The 16,457-nt window shown below is 46.0% G+C and overlaps 1 protein-coding gene across 1 annotated transcript in view; it reads left to right on the top strand.

Moving 5' to 3' along the window:
• Positions 1-697: 697 nt before the first annotated feature.
• Positions 698-16,457, top strand: part of LOC138283501 (complement component C6-like) — a 662,914-nt gene continuing 647,154 nt past the window's right edge. The window contains exon 1 of the mRNA XM_069221442.1: positions 698-899. The gene's annotated coding sequence lies outside the window, so the exon portion shown is untranslated. The remainder of the gene's footprint in view (positions 900-16,457) is intronic.

The following is a 16,457-nucleotide window of genomic DNA, read 5'->3' as shown; positions in this document are numbered from 1 at the left end:
TACGAATTGAGTTTTGCTAATAGTAATTTTATGACTGCAGATACTCTAAAGTCGGAGTGGGCAACTCCGCACATAAAAAATAGGCCAGACCTATACTTTTGTGTTGAGTCTCCGCCCCAAGTGAGGAGTCTCCAAAGTCGTAAAAGTTCTAATAGCAAAATTAAACTTGTTGTTTGTGAACACCATATAATAGCAAACCTACACAAAAGTGTACATTTACTTTTGGGAATCAGACCCTAGAGAGTTTTAGGGGAAGTCACACATTGAGCCACAGGTAAAACTGGTGACACCATCTGAGAAGTCTATATATGCATGCTTACTTAAACTCTTTAAATCTGAATGTGTGTGTATATCTACATATGTAGATTCATATACACACCTACAAAATCAGATTTGAACATTTTAAGCAAACACTGCTGTGCCAGGAAAGGTAGTTGAACAAATTAATGTGTCTGCCAAGGTGCAGTGCCTGTCTGTTTTTCTGTGCAACTTCCTAGCGCATTCAGCAGCTGTGGTGGTGGGCACAAGAGGGGCCCAGGACAAATACCTCTGCCTCCGCTTTCAACATGACAGCGACTGGCAAGAAAACGATTGGGGGGAACAGTGAACCGTCAATAGAGGTTATTTGCGTTTTGAGTGAGGATTATTTTATGCAAACGTTTAACCAGAACAAACTGTGGACATTGTGTAAGATGTTTACAGATCGTGTTGAAATGTTACCGTAAGCAGAGGTCCAGAACAGAGGCCGGTCTGCGCGCGTGAATGCGAACCTGCCGGCTGGGATCGCTCTATACAAACAAAACAGCAGTACTTACAGAGAGCTCATTTACGGGGAACAGAGTGAGACAACAGGACTGAGCCCCCAGTCTCCTGCTGCCATTTGTGCGTGAAACAAGGAGGTAAGTTACTTCTTAACATCCGTTTTCACAAACAGCGCGTGAATTATTAAGGCAATACATAATAAGATCAATTTATTTGAGTGATGTTACCAGGGGCTAATACATAACGCTTTTGAAGACAATTTCGGAATACCCAAATTGGTATCCTTTGTTCAGATGCTCGCATCCAAGTGTTCTCATCTGTCAATCTTTAGACAATTTTATAGCAGAACCTCGGTAGATTGTTTGAAGATGTGTGCGGTATTGTTCCTATTACTGTCATTTGATTAAGATGTCTATGCAACTGAAAGCTCAAGCTAATGCTTTGGAGGTACATTACAGCTGCAGTTCACGCCTGGAAATCATAGCAGTGGTAAAGTTAGTCTGAAAATGTAAAAGTCTTCAGGATTCTCAGTCCTGGCTCAGTGTGTGTACAGAGTAATGCGCTTGGGCCGGGCTCAGTGGCACAAGTACAGAAGTTATAGAAGAGCTTGCATTTCTGCCTGCACGTACTGCGAGTAATCGGTGCATGCACTGAAGCGACCTGCCATTGCAACGTTTAGAAGCCAGTAAATGAGTATGAATGAGGTCAGTACAAGCGTAGCTTCCACAGCTGAGAGAGGGTCGTCGCCATTTACTTTCGGGCAATGCATCTGTCATTTGTCATAAACGCTTAAGTTTCTACATCTGCAACTCCGACACTTTTTTAGGGCAATTACGCATTCTGGACTGCACTATGGGTCTAATTAAGTGTTTGGGGAAAAGTAGGGTTACGAATGCAATGGAATAGAGAGACTGACTGAACACATGGCATTGATGCGGACCTGGACACTAGGCATAGTCAGTGGTCAAAGGCTATGTCATGTTTTAGTGCCCAGCGGGCGCTGTGGAGAAGGTACATTGCCAACTGCCTCCGATATCCAGTTCTCACTAGGGACAACTGGAGGCATCCCAGCCATGTGCCAGGGCAGTGTTACTGGGAAAGCCATGGCCGAAGGTCGATGGGTTCATGGGGACTGGGGACAGTGCACGGCTGAAGACCAACCCATGCCAAGCAGGCCTGACTTGTAGGTGCTCTAGGCAGCATACCGGTAGAAAATCTATGAAATGTACTGGAAACAACCTTCCAATATGTTTTTATGGTTCTCTGCGAAGAGTTACACATTTATTTAAAAAATATCAGAGATAATGTCACTGATATAATAGTGAGATGTCATCAGTGAGGTCATTAATTGCACCATTTGTGATGCCACCTGAGGTGCCAATTTATTTTAAATTCTGGGACGTGGTGGGAACTGGGGATTAAGGCTGCTCATCCTCGTAACAGGCAAATTTCAAATGTGTTTAGGTTCTGTGCTGTGTTGACCAATTCACAGAGGAATTCAAGCTCGTAACACAGTTGCACAAGAACAAATGTCAAGGTTTATAACTCATATCATTTCGCCAAAGGTCACCTAGCAGCTGCAAAACAATTTGTTCCCACGGCGACAGAACAAAGTTATGAAGGATTATATCCTGCTCAAGAGCTGGGCATTCAAGGCTCGTTCAGCCTTAAAAATGTGTCCATGCCCACAAACGTGCATTTTTTGGCATTTACTAGATTTTTTCTGACCCTTTCCCACTCTGGCAATGGTCAGTGACTTACTCCTGGCAGGGCTGCAGTAAGTTACTTTCTCGGGTTGCAAGGGGAGTGAAACATCCCCAAATACTCGGTAGTTTAGGAGAAGCCGTTTTTTGTGTGGAAAATGTTTCCTCCCCAGTGGAGAAAAACACTGAAAAATAAAGCATACGATTGCATGACCTCACTGACATTTCAACAAGCGTAATTGTACACTATGTACAAGAAGTGAGGTCTTGCCGAACAACAGTACACTTTGTACAGTTACCGTAGTGACAAAAAACTTGCAAATATGATGCAACTTTCCAAGCATACTTCGGAAAGTTATGTGAACTGAAAATCAAAAAAGACTATAAGGCTCTTATTTATACTTTTTGGTGCAAAACTGCACTAACACAGTTTTGCACCAAAAGCTTTAGCACCGGCATGCACCATTTCTGAGCACCAGTCGGGCACCATATTTATGGAATGGTGCGAGCCGGTGCAAAGGGTAGTGTTAGACCTGACAGCCTTCGGGTGGTCACCCCTAACTTTTTGCCTGCCTGCCTCCACTTTTTGGACACTGTTTTTGCTGGTTTTTAGACTCTGCGCACTTTACCACTGCTAACCAGTGCTAAAGTGCATATGCTCTCTCCCTTTGAACATGGTAACCTTGGATCACACCAAATTGGACTATTTGATTGACTTATAAGTCCATAGTAGAGTGCACTATATGTGCCCAGGGCATGTTGATTAAATGCTACTAGTGGGACTGCAGCACTGGTTCTGCCACCCACTTTAGTAGCCCCTTTAACTTGTCTCAGGCCTGCCATTGCAAGGCCTGTGTGTGCAGTTTCACTGTCACTTCGACTTAGCATTTAAAAGTACTTGCCAAGCCTAAAACTCCCCTTTTTCTACATATAAGTCACCCCTAATGTGTGCCCTAGGTAACCTCTAGAGCAGGGTGCTGTGTGGGTAAAAGGCAAGACATGTACCTGTGTAGTTTACATGTCCTGGTTGTGTAAAACTCCTAAATTCGTTTTTACACTACTGTGAGGCCTGCTCTCTTCATAGGCTAGCATTGGGGCTGCCCTCATACATTGTTGAAGTGGTAGCTGATGATCTGAATGGAGCAGGAAGGTCATATTTAGTATGGCCAGAATGGTAATACAAAATCCTGCTGACTGGTGAAGTTGGATTTAATATTTCTATTTTAGAAATGCCACTTCTAGAAAGTGAGCAGTTCTCTGCACTTAAATCTTTCCATGCCTTACAATCCACGTCTGGCTGGGTTTAGTTGACAGCTCCTTGTGCACTCACTCAGACGCACCCCAAACACAGGGTACTCAGCCTCACTTGCATACATCTGCATTTTGAATGGGTCTTTCTGGGCTGGGAGGGTGGAGGGCCTGCTCTCACACAAAGGACTGCCACACCCCATACTGGGACCCTGGCAGACAGGATTGAACTGAAAGGGGACCTGGTGCACTTCTAAGCCACTCTTTGAGGTCTCCCCCACTTCAAAGGCACATTTGGGTATAAAACAGGACCTCTGACCTACCTCCTCAGACACTTCCTGGAGAAGAAACCTGAACCAGAATCTGCACCCTGACAAGAAGAACTGCCTGGCTGCCTAAAGGACTTACCTGACTGCTTTCTACAGAGGACTGCTGCCTTGCTGTTGCCCTGCTGCCTTGCTGCTCTCTTGCTTTGCCGCAGAAGTGCTCTCCAAGGGCTTGGCTAGAGCTTGCCTCCTGTTACCTGAAGTCTCAGGACCAAAAAGACTTCTTTCTTGCAACTGGACTCCTTGTGAGATGAAAAATTCGACGCATAGCTTGTGCCGCTGTGAAAAATTCACTGCCCACCGAACCGGAACGACTTTGTGAGAAAAAGATCGACGCGGCGCCTGCGGTGTGACCGGAACTTGGACGCATGGCTCACCTGGGACAGCGCCGCCCGACTTCCAGAGGGTTAATCGACGCAGCGCCTGCCGTGAGGGAGAAATTTCCCTGCATCGCCCACCGGAACGACGCACAGCTGGTCAACAAGCCCAGGCTTCCACGCACAGACCCCGGGGCGTCCGAAAACCCTGCGACCCGAAGAGGAGACCCATCCACGCGCCAGAAATCGATGCAGCGTCTTCCCCGCGTGGAAAATAACGACGCACGTCCGTGTGTGAAGGGGCGAAACCGATGCAGGAGGACTTTCAAGTGGCGCTGAGGGCCTGGGCAGAAGCCTATTTAGAGGAGGATGCTGAGGAAGAGGAGCCAGAAGATGGCCCCTAGGAGGATTTTTTGCCATCAGTGGGTGATGTTACCACTGCAATTGTGCCCCCTTCCAGACCAGGGAGCAGTGTCTCTGATCAAGGCCTGACCGCAGAGGAAAGGAGAGAGGAGAGGGAGTTCCAATTGCAAATGGCAAGAATGAAAATTGAGGCCCAACAGGGGGAAAGATGGGCAGAGAGAGCCTTGGCTGAAAATAAACTTTTGTTGGCTCATGAACTGAGTCTCAAGGAGCTGGATCTCAAGGCAAAGCAGTCTGAATCCAGCAGTAATGGTGGCAGCATACAGACAGGACCTGCTGGAGAAAAGAAGGTTCGTATACCCAAAGATGTGGTGCCCAGCTTTGTGGTGGGAGATGACATAGATACATGGCTAGCTGCTTATGAAGTTGCACTAACGGCTCATGAGGTTCCTGAAGGGCAATGGGGTAGAGCTATGTGCAGTCATGTGCCACCATTGGGGAGGGACACACTTCTCACATTGGACAAAAAGGATCAAAACACATACCCACTCAAGAAAGCCATTTTACTTGCCAAGTTTAGGCTGACCCCTGAGAAATACCGTCAGAGGTTCAGGGACAGCATCAAACTGTCCACGCAAACATGGGTAGATTTCCTTGACTTTCCAGTAAGGCACTGAATGAATGGGTGCGGGGCTACAAAGTAGATGATTACACAGGATTGTATAGTTTGATTCTGAGAGAGCATATGCTCAGTATTTGTTTTACAGAGTTGCGCCAGCACCCAGTAGACAGTAAGCTGACTGATCCCAGGAAGCTTGCTGAGGAGGCGGACCTCTGGACTAGTACCAGAGTGTCCAGAAAGGTATCTGGGGGGGACACCCACAAAGGTGGTCAGGGTTCCCATCAGAAGAAAGAGGGGGGAGAAAAACTTAAAAGCAAGGAGTTCTCAAAAGGCCCCCAAAATAGTTCCCAAGGGAGTAGTGGTAACCAGTCCCGGTCTGATTCTCAACGGAGAGGTTTTACTGACCATAAGACAGGGAGGTTTGTACCCCACTGTGCAGAGTGCAATAAGTATGGGCACCCTGAGGGCGACTCCAAGTGTCCCAAGAGGGCACAGCCCCCTAAAGGAGGGCAGACACCTGGGTTGGCTAGCGTAGCGCTCGGGGAGGAGATGGTTCCAGTCAGCTTTGGGGAGCAGACAGGGGTAACCCTAGTATCCCTGGGGGATGCGGAAATGGTGCCAAAAATCCACATGCCTGCCAATACTTCCAAGTATAGGCAGTGGGTCACCATCAATGGGCAAAGGGTGGAGGCTCTGCGTGACACAGGAGCCAGCATGACTACTGTCAAGGGTAAGCTTGTGTCAGCAGAGCAGGTCATCCCAAATATATTCCACCAAGTCATAGTCGCCGACAATCGTGAGAGCCACCTAACGGTAGCTCTGGTTCCCTTTGAGTGTGGGAGGGTCTCTGATACTCTAAAAGTAGATATGAGTCCTGCCATGCCTGTAGATTGTCTGTTAGGCAAGGACCTTGAGCACACTACCTGGAAGGAGGTAGAGCTAAGGTCTCACTTGGAGATGTTAGGATTGCCTGAGTGGGTCTGCATGACCACATGGTCCATGGCTACCTGAGAGGGAAGTCAAGGGCGTCTGGAGCTTGGAACAATGGCCCAGACAACTGCCAAGAGGAGGGGCAAGGGGCGCGGGAAACCGCTCTCCCAGAAGTTCCCGCAGTGGTTGATGGGGTTCCTGAGGAGGAGGCCCCCGAGCCAACTGGAAAAGACATTGCCGCCCTAGCTGACCTACCTGAGCTTGCTGGCTGGCAATTTGAAGGTGGGCACACTAGTGGGAATTCTGCAAGGCGCAGAAAGAACGTACCACTTTAGAGGGCATGAGGAAGCAAGCCTCAGCCCAGGCAGCAGGTGAAGCCTCTGGCAAGCACCACATATATTGGGAGAATGATCTCCTCTAGAGTGAGCCTAAGGTTCCGGCCATTGGGGCAGCACGTGCTGTGGTGGTCCCCCAGTGTTACCGGACCTTCCTACTGGGACTGGCTCACGACATTCCCCTAGCAGGACATTTGGGGCAAGACAAGACCTTTGCCAAGCTTGTCACCCACTTCTATTGGCCCAGAATGAGGACAAACTCACATACGTTCTGAGGGCCTGTCCTACCTGCCAGGCCAGTGGTAAAACATGAAAAAGGGTTAAGGCCCCCCTGATTCCACTTCCTGTCATTGGCACCCCCTTTGAAAGGGTGGGCATCAACATTGTTGGTCCATTGGACCCCAAAACCGCCCTAGGCAACAGGTTCATCCTGGTTTTGGTGGACCATGCCACCCGTTACCCAGAGGCAATCCCTCTGAGGACCGTAACTGCACCGGTGGTGACCAGAACTCTGATGGGGATATTTACCCGTGTGGGATTCCCAAAGGAGATAGTGTCTGACAGAGGCACTAACTTCATGTCTGCATACATGAAGTCAATGTGGGATGCGTGTGGTGTAACCTACAAGTTCACCACACCCTATCACCCCCAATCTAATGGTCTTGTGGAGAGATTCAACAAGACCTTGAAAGGCATGATCACATGCCTCCCTGAGGCCCTGAGGTGCAAGTGGGACGTCCTCTTACCATGCCTTCTCTTTACTTACAGAGAGGTACCCCAGAAGGGGGTAGGGTTCAGTCCCTTTGAGCTCCTCTATGGGTACCCTGTCAGGGGACCCTTAAGCATTGTCAAAGAGGGGTTGGAGAAAGCTCCAAAGGCACCCACTCAGGATGTGGTCAGCTACATGCTGGCCCTCCGCAACCAAATCACCGCTTCTGGAAAGTGGCCAAAAGTAACCTTGAGGCCAGTCAAGAGGTAATGAAACGCTGGTATGACCAGAAGGCCACCCTGGTAGAGTTTCAACCTGGAGACAAAGTGTGGGTAATGGAGCCAGTAGAGCCTAGAGCTCTCCAGGACCGCTGGTCTGGCCCATTTGAAGTGAAGGAGCGGAAAGGGGAGGCCACTTACCTAGTGGACCTCCAACCCCTAGGAATCTCCTAAGGGTGCTCCTTGTCAACCTACTGAAGCCTCATTTTGAGAGGTCTGAAGTCAACATGCTTCTGGTGACAGATGTGGGGGTGGAGGAGGAGAGTGAACCTCTCCCCGACCTCCTCGCTGCCAAGGAAGGTGATGGGTCAGTAGAGGGTGTCATTCTCTCTGACTCCCTGACCCTAGACCAGAGAGGGGGCTGCTTCCAGTTACTGGAACAGTACTCCTCCCTGTTCTCTCTCATCCCTGGACGCACACACTTATGTGTCCATGATATTGACACAGGAGACAGTCCCCCTGTAAAAAACAAAATTTACAGGTTGTCAGACAAGGTGAAGGCCAGCATCAAAGAGGAAGTCTCCAAGATGTTGGCTCTAGGGGTTATTGAGAAGTCTAGCAGTCCCTGGGCCAGCCCTGTGGTGCTGGTACCCAAGGCTGCTGCCCCCGGTGCCAAGCCAGATCTTAGGTTCTTCATGGACTACCGGGGTCTCAATTCAGTCACACAGACTGACGCTCACCCCATCCCCCAAGCTGATGAGCTCGTAGACAGGCTAGGCGCTGCCAAATTCCTCGGTACTTTTGATCTCACATCAGGGTACTGGCAGATCACCTTGACTGAGGGGGCTAAAGAGAGATCAGCATTTTCCACACCTTAGGGCCATTACCAATTCCGGGTGATGCCCTTTGGGTTGAAAAATGCCCCCGCTACCTTCCAACGGTTGGTTAACGGGATCCTAGCTGGCAAGGATGCCTTCTGTGCAGCCTACCTGGACGACATTGCCGTCTACAGTGACAGCTGGGAGGAACACCTGCTCCACCTCAAGGAGGTGCTTCAGGACCTGCAACAGGCAGGCCTGACCATCAAAGCCAGTAAGTGCCAGATTGGGCAGGGTTCCGTGGTGTACTTGGGACACCTAGTAGGTGGTGGCAAGGTGCAGCCACTCCAGGCCAAGATTGAAACTATCAAGGCCTGGCAACCACCTAGAACCCAAACAGAGGTGAGAGCCTTCTTAGGCCTAACCGGGTATTACCGCAGATTTGTCAAGGGCTATGGAACCATGGTGACACGCTTGACAGAACTCACATCCAAAAAGCAACCTAGGTTGGTGACTTGAACAGAGGCTTGTCAGAAAGCCTTTGACTCCCTGAAGGAAGCCATGTGCACGGCCCCGTGCTCAAGGCCCCTGACTACTCCAAGGAATTTATCGTGCAGACAGACGCTTCAGAGCATGGCATAGCGGCGGTCCTAGCACAGCTAAACGAAGAGGGCCTACACCAACCAGTAGTCTCTATTAGCAGAAGACTATTACCACGGGAACAGAAGTGGAGTGCTATTGAAAGAGAAGCCTTTGCTGTGGTCTAGGCACTGAAGAAGCTGAGACCATACCTGTTTGGGACTCACTTCCGGGTTCAGACAGACCACAGGCCCCTCAGATGGCTCATGCAGATGAGGGGTGAGAATCCAAAACTCTTGAGGTGGTCCATTTCCCTACAGGGGATGGACTTTACGGTGGAGCATCGCCCAGGTGTTGTCAAAGCCCAGCTCACCTGAGTTCTTGTTCAGTTCTGATGGAGGTTGAAGACAATCCGACCCCACCCTGAAACTGCTTGTTCCAGCACACTAGTTTTTAAAACAGTGCACTAAGAACAGAAGCTCAAGGGAAGGGGGGAAGTGGATAAAATAAAAAAGAGAGACATCACGTTCTTGCGTTTCCACTCTTGAAGTGCTGCACAAATCTGCGGCCCTTTCTGACTTCTGTAGAAACTGGTGCCTAATGAAACATAAACAAAGAACAGATAAGTGCAACCTATTCCTAAATGGGTTCCTGACTATCCCTTTATTTATTAGAAATTCTCTTCTAAAAGTACCTCTTGGATCCTGGTCTCTAGTTTCCAGGTTTTGGAATGTGTTACTGCTCTGGGATGTGTTTTCTATTACTGTAAAGCTTCTAAAACATTAAACAAATACCGTTATCAGAATTACCAATATCAAACATTCATCATAATATAACTAAAGCCTAAATTCCCAATAGCAGACTCACTTTTCCCATATTTCCAGAATCTTTTATAAAACAAATACTGTACTTTTACATCAAAATACAGCATGTAATTTGTGCAAGTCCTTGATTTACTGTTTGCCTTGCTGTTAATGGTTTCCACTGTTCGATTCTTAAAAGTTCCATGAGAAAAAACAATGTCTGCTTCACAAAGTTCCGCAAAATATTCCTGCAACAAAGAGCCCGAATCACAATGTTCGTGGAAGGCACTTCGCCTCAAATTGTCTATACACAAATCCAGAAACCGTTGTCAAAGTTCCCTCAGGTAACAAAAAGTTTTGCACTTACTTGTTGCTGGCAAGAGATACTGATCAGTCTAACCTTGTCTTCTTTCTCTTTTGCAGGTTACTCATAGGAGAGAGGCTGAAGCAAGGAGGAACCGGAAACCGGAAGAAGGAAGAGCCAGAAGCTGCGCCCATTGAAGTCAATGAAAGTCTGTAAAGAGCAGGAGTGCCAGCGCCGAGGTATCTGCTCTCAGGTAAGCGGGAGGTAGACGAGCACAAGCACTGGGTGAGGCTCGGGGGATGCCTTTTATAGACAGGGCTGGGTGTGGTTTGAAGGGCTGGGTGTGGTCCTCACATGCTGCACATGTTCTTGGAAGGTGTGCAGAGCTGGGTGAGGTTTGAAGAGCTGGGTGTGGTCCTCACATGCTGCACATGTTCTTGAAAGGTGTGCAGAGTTTCAGTTATTATGCAAATGAGTTGGATTAACACATGGCCTAGGGAGGAGTGTTTTAAAGAAGCCTTGGTAAAAGCAAGGCCCAATGTGTAAACAAAACAGCACATTAAACAACATACACAGAAGCCTGGGGGGGGGGAGGTGAGATAACAAGAAAGGCTTTCAATAGTAAGTTTAAAAGGGAGCTATTACAGAACCCACTAGTGCAGTGAGAGGGGACATGCTCTTTGCTGTGTACAAACCCTAACAGTTGCCCCCCTCAAAGGCCCTCCTACAGGACGGGGTTTTCCTGGATTTTTTAAATAAAACCGTCTAATCAGCTGTGGGGCATGTACATATGATGCTGGTTCCCATGAATTCTCAGATTCATCATATCCTTTCCATTCTACTAAATAAAACAGACGTCCACTAATTCTTTTTGAGTCTTTTATGCTTTTCACTTCATATTCCAGATTTCCCTTAATTGGTATGGGTGGAGGTGGTGGTTCAGGTCGGGTTTTTGAGTTGTACGGCTTAAGCAAGGACACATGGAATGTAGTATGTACTGGATATTCTTTTGGTAAATCTAATTTTACTGTTACCAGGTTTACTATGGCAGTTATACTAAAGGGTCCAATGAAACGTAGTTGCAGCTTTCGGGATCCCTCTATGTTTAGGTTCTTTGTGGAGAGCCATACCTTGTCACCAATATTATACATTGGGGCCTCAGACCTGTGTTTGTCTGCTTGTCTTTTCATGCTTTCCTTGTACTTTAATAAATGTTTCCTGGCTTTGTCTTGTATGTCACCTAACCTCGTTAGTCTATCCGTTACTGTAGGCAACAGGGAATCTTCTAACAAAATGGGTATAGCTCTTGGATGATACCCCTGCAAGAAATAGAATGGTGAGCAAAGTAGAGCTGAATGCTCAGTATTATTATAAACAAACTCTGCTACAGGGAGAGCTTCCAACCATTCACTAGAATAATCAGCCAATAAACAACGTAGCGTTTGAAGTAAGGTTTGGTTCAGTCGTTCAGTCTGTCCATCTGTCTCTGGGTGGAAAGCAGTGGATAAGGCCACATCTATTTTCAGTTTTTCACATAATTTTTTCCAAAATCTGGAGTTGAACTGGCTCCCTCGGTCTGACACCACTTTGCTTGGCAAACCATGTAAACGCACAATTTCCCTTATAAAAATATCGGCAAATTCTGCCGCCGTGGGTAATTTCCGTAATGGTACAAAATGTGCCATTTTAGATAAAAAATCCACTATAACCAACACTGTTGTGAAGGATTTTACAGGTGGTAAACCTACAATAAAGTCTACGCTCACAGTGTGCCAAGGTTGTTTGGGTGTTGGCATTGGTATTAACAAGCCGTCAGGAGCCTTATGAGAAGATTTATGTCTTGCACAAATTGGACAGGTAGTGACAAATTGCTTAATGTCCTTTCTTATAGTGTCCCACCAAAAGTGTTTTTGCACATTTTCCAGGGTTTTTACCCAACCAGGATGACCTGCCAACGGTGAGGCGTGATGCCAAATTATCACCTGTGTTTGTAATTCAGAGGTGGGCACTAACAGCATGTTGTCGTGATACAATAAACCTCGTTGTATTGTGTTATGGGAATCCTTTAACCAATCCTGAGGTGCTATTTGCATGTGTGTATTATATAGATCTGTGATGAAATCCTTCTGTTGTACTGGTGCCAACAACTTTTGGGGAGGAATAATGGGTTCTCCTATTTTATCTTGTTTCATGTCTGAGGTATGTCCGTATCTAGATAACACATCAGATTGAATTTGTTGTGCACCTGGTCTATAGGTTATAACAAAGTCAAATGTGCTAAAAAAATTTAACCAGCGCATCTGACGTGGTGTTAGTGCTTTAAGTGATCCAAAAAACTGTAGGTTCTTATGGTCAGAAAAGATTGTAACTGGGTACTTGGCTCCCATTAAATGGTGCCTCCATTCTGAAAAGGCTACTTTGATAGCTAGTAGTTCCCTTTCAGCCACAGTGTAATTTTGTTCAGCTGGCAATAACTTTTTGGAATAGAAGGCTATAGGATGTAACTGGCCATCTACTGCATCTTGTTGAGAGAGAACTCCTCCTAAAGCTACTTGTGAAGCATCCGCTTCCACAAAAAAGGGCAAGTCAGGATCAGGATGTTTCAGAATTGGGGCTGAAGTGAACTTTTGTTTTAGGAGTTGAAAGGCGTGTGCCGCCTCATCAGTCCAAAGAAATCGTTGCCCTTTCCGCAACAAGGTAGTTATTGGGGCCGCAATGTCTGCAAAATGTGCACTAAACCTCCTATAAAAATTGGCGAAACCCAGAAATTTCTGAATATCTTTTACAGAGGATGGTTCTGGCCAATCAGCAATAGCACTGATTTTCTTTACATCCATAGTTATTCCTTGAGGTGACAGGCAGTATCCTAAAAAGTCCACCTTGTTGACATTAAAAGTACACTTTTCTAACTTAGCAAAAAGATGATTTTCTTTTAACTTTGATAATACTGCACGAACATGTTGGGTATGTTCTTCTGAGTTCTTAGAGTAAATGAGGATGTCATCTATGTATACTATGACACAAACGTCCAGGAATTCATGTAGGACCTCATTTATAAAGAACTGAAAGGCCGCAGGGGCATTACATAACCCAAAGGTCATTACTGTGTACTCAAATAAACCAAACTTTGTCTTGAAAGCTGTCTTCCACTCATCCCCCTCTTTTACTCGGACCAGGTGGTAAGCTCCCCGCAGATCTAGTTTAGTATATACAGTAGAATGTCTTAATTGATCCAACAACACAGGTATTAGAGGAAGAGGATATTTATTCTTTATTGTAGCCTTATTTAGTCCTCTATAATCGATACACGCGCGCAGGGATTTATCCGGCTTCGGGATAAAAAAGAGTGGAGATGACACCGGAGATGTGGAATGACGGATGAACCCAGACTGTAGTAGGTCATCTAGGTAGGTTCTTAAGTATTTGGTTTCTTCGTCAGTCAAAGCATATACTCTGTTATTAGGTAAAGGGGCCCCTGGGATAAGATCTATATGGCAGTCATAAGACCGATGTGGGGGCAGCACACTAGCCTTTACTGGATCAAAGACGTCTTTAAAGTCAGAATATTCAGGAGGGAGACTTGGTTCATCTTGTGTAACACTAGCACAGTGTAATACTGTGCTCTGTTCTGTACCTGCTTCTTGATAGCAATTGGTTCTACAGAAAGAGGAATCCAAAGTAACAGTTCTATTCACCCAATCAATTTTTGGGTTATGAGTTGTTAACCAGGGTACCCCGAGAATCAAACCAAAATTAGGAGTATCTATCAGATCAAAGCTAATCACCTCTGTGTGCCCGTTCTGACAGACCATAACAAGTGGACTTGTTTGTTTTGTGATTAATCCAGAGGTCAATTCTGACCCATCCACTGCACATACTGCTTCTGGACAAGGCTTTAGGCACATAGGAAGTCCTAAGATTTCAGCTAACTTATTATCCACAAAATTTCCTGTCGCGCCTGAGTCCAGTAGGACAGGGAGAGAATGCCTCACTTGGGTAGTAACAATTAAAACGACCTGAATTATGAAATGTCTAGGTATGTGTGGTACCCTGAAGGCTGCAGCATTAGAGGTTTGATTAAGATGTTTTCTCGAACAAGTAACCTCTCCCCTTGTCGAGCTTAATCGTTTCCCGATTCAGTTGAGGAGGTGGAGGAAACAGCACCCTTTCGTGGAGTTTTAGGCTTTACTGGACATTCTCTGGCAAAGTGACCTGCCCTGCCACAATATAAACATAATTGAAATTTTCTCCTTCTTTCTTTTTCCTCTGATGTGAGTGGACCTCTGAGTGTCCCTATTTGCATAGGCTCTGGTTCAGGGAGTTTATTATCTGTGTCTTTCTTCTCGTGTCTAATAAAAGTTAACCGTGATTCCAGTTTGTATTTATCTCCCTTTCTTTCTCCTAGTCTATGTTCTAATTTCACAACTAAATCTACAAAGTCCGAATAGTCTTTTGGCAAATCAACGATATGAGCCAGCGCGTCTTTTAACTCGTCTCTCAAACCTTTATAAAAAAGGGAGACACGCTTTTCTTCTGGCCACTGTGTCTCGGTGAGTAAACGATTAAAACTAGTGAGATAGGTCAATAAATCCTTGTTACCTTGTTTAAGATTTAAAAGCTCATTATCACTTGCCTGCATGAAAGTGTGTTTTGCAAAAAGGCTGGTCATGGTACGTTTAAATTGATTCCAATTATGGAGGATGGGATCATCTCTATCCACGAAAGGAATTGACCAATTGGCTGCTGTGCCACCCAAATAAGACAAGACAAATGCCACTTTCGTATCATCAGTAGGGAACTGTTGTGGCTTACAAATGAAGTGTAATTGACATTGATTGATAAAAACATGGAATTTGTTACTATCTCCATGAAAACGTTCAGGAGCTGCTAAGGGCACAACATTAGGAACATTAACAGTAACCTCAACTGGGGAAGGCAAAGTTGTATGTTTTGATGGCGCCCCTGTCTCTGAGGAGGTTTTAAACAAAGGCGTAGAAGCTGTGTTCCACTGAGATCCCCTAAATTTATACCTGCTTAAATCCTGTTTTAAAGAGGTATTCTCCATCTTTAATCTCTCTATTTCCTCTTGCATATGTTGCAAGATGCCAGACACTGATTCATTATGAGCCAAGTCCTCATTTAGGGCCTGCGCCATATCCGTGACGTCAATGCCCTCTATTTCTTCCCCGGTATTCATCGTCCACCAGAACTGAAATTTTTTAAGGCTTGTGCTTCTGTCAAAGCCCAGCTCACCTGAGTTCTTGTTCAGTTCTGATGGAGGTTGAAGACAATCCGACCCCACCCTGAAACTGCTTGTTCCAGCACACTAGTTTTTAAAACAGTGCACTAAGAACAGAAGCTCAAGGGAAGGGGGAAGTGGATAAAATAAAAAAGAGAGACAACACCGTTCTTGCGTTTCCACTGTTGAAGTGCTGCACAAATCTGCGGCCCTTTCTGACTTCTGTAGAAACTGGTGCCTAATGAAACATAAACAAAGAACAGATAAGTGCAACCTATTCCTAAATGGGTTCCTGACTATCCCTTTATTTATTAGAAATTCTCTTCTAAAAGTACCTCTTGGATCCTGGTCTCTAGTTTCCAGGTTTTGGAATGTGTTACTGCTCTGGGATGTGTTTTCTATTACTGTAAAGCTTCTAAAACATTAAACAAATACCGTTATCAGAATTACCAATATCAAACATTCATCATAATATAACTAAAGCCTAAATTCCCAATAGCAGACTCACTTTTCCCATATTTCCAGAATCTTTTATAAAACAAATACTGTACTTTTACATCAAAATACAGCATGTAATTTGTGCAAGTCCTTGATTTACTGTTTGCCTTGCTGTTAATGGTTTCCACTGTTCGATTCTTAAAAGTTCCATGAGAAAAAACAATGTCTGCTTCACAAAGTTCCGCAAAATATTCCTGCAACAAAGAGCCCGAATCACAATGTTCGTGGAAGGCACTTCGCCTCAAATTGTCTATACACGAATCCAGAAACCGTTGTCAAAGTTCCCTCAGGTAACAAAAAGTTTTGCACTTACTTGTTGCTGGCAAGAGATACTGATCAGTCTAACCTTGTCTTCTTTCTCTTTTGCAGGTTACTCATAGGAGAGAGGCTGAAGCAAGGAGGAACCGGAAACCGGAAGAAGGAAGAGCCAGAAGCTGCGCCCATTGAAGTCAATGAAAGTCTGTAAAGAGCAGGAGTGCCAGCGCCGAGGGATCTGCTCTCAGGTAAGCGGGAGGTAGACGAGCACAAGCACTGGGTGAGGCTCGGGGGATGCCTTTTATAGACAGGGCTGGGTGTGGTTTGAAGGGGTGGGTGTGGTCCTCACATGCTGCACATGATCTTGGAAGGTGTGCAGAGCTGGGTGTGGTTTGAAGAGCTGGGTGTGGTCCTCACATGTTCTTGAA

The sequence above is a fragment of the Pleurodeles waltl genome, chromosome 1_1 (assembly GCF_031143425.1).
Source record: "Pleurodeles waltl isolate 20211129_DDA chromosome 1_1, aPleWal1.hap1.20221129, whole genome shotgun sequence".
Taxonomy (NCBI): Eukaryota; Metazoa; Chordata; class Amphibia; order Caudata; family Salamandridae; genus Pleurodeles; species Pleurodeles waltl.
This window is presented reverse-complemented; position numbering and strand designations above follow the sequence as displayed.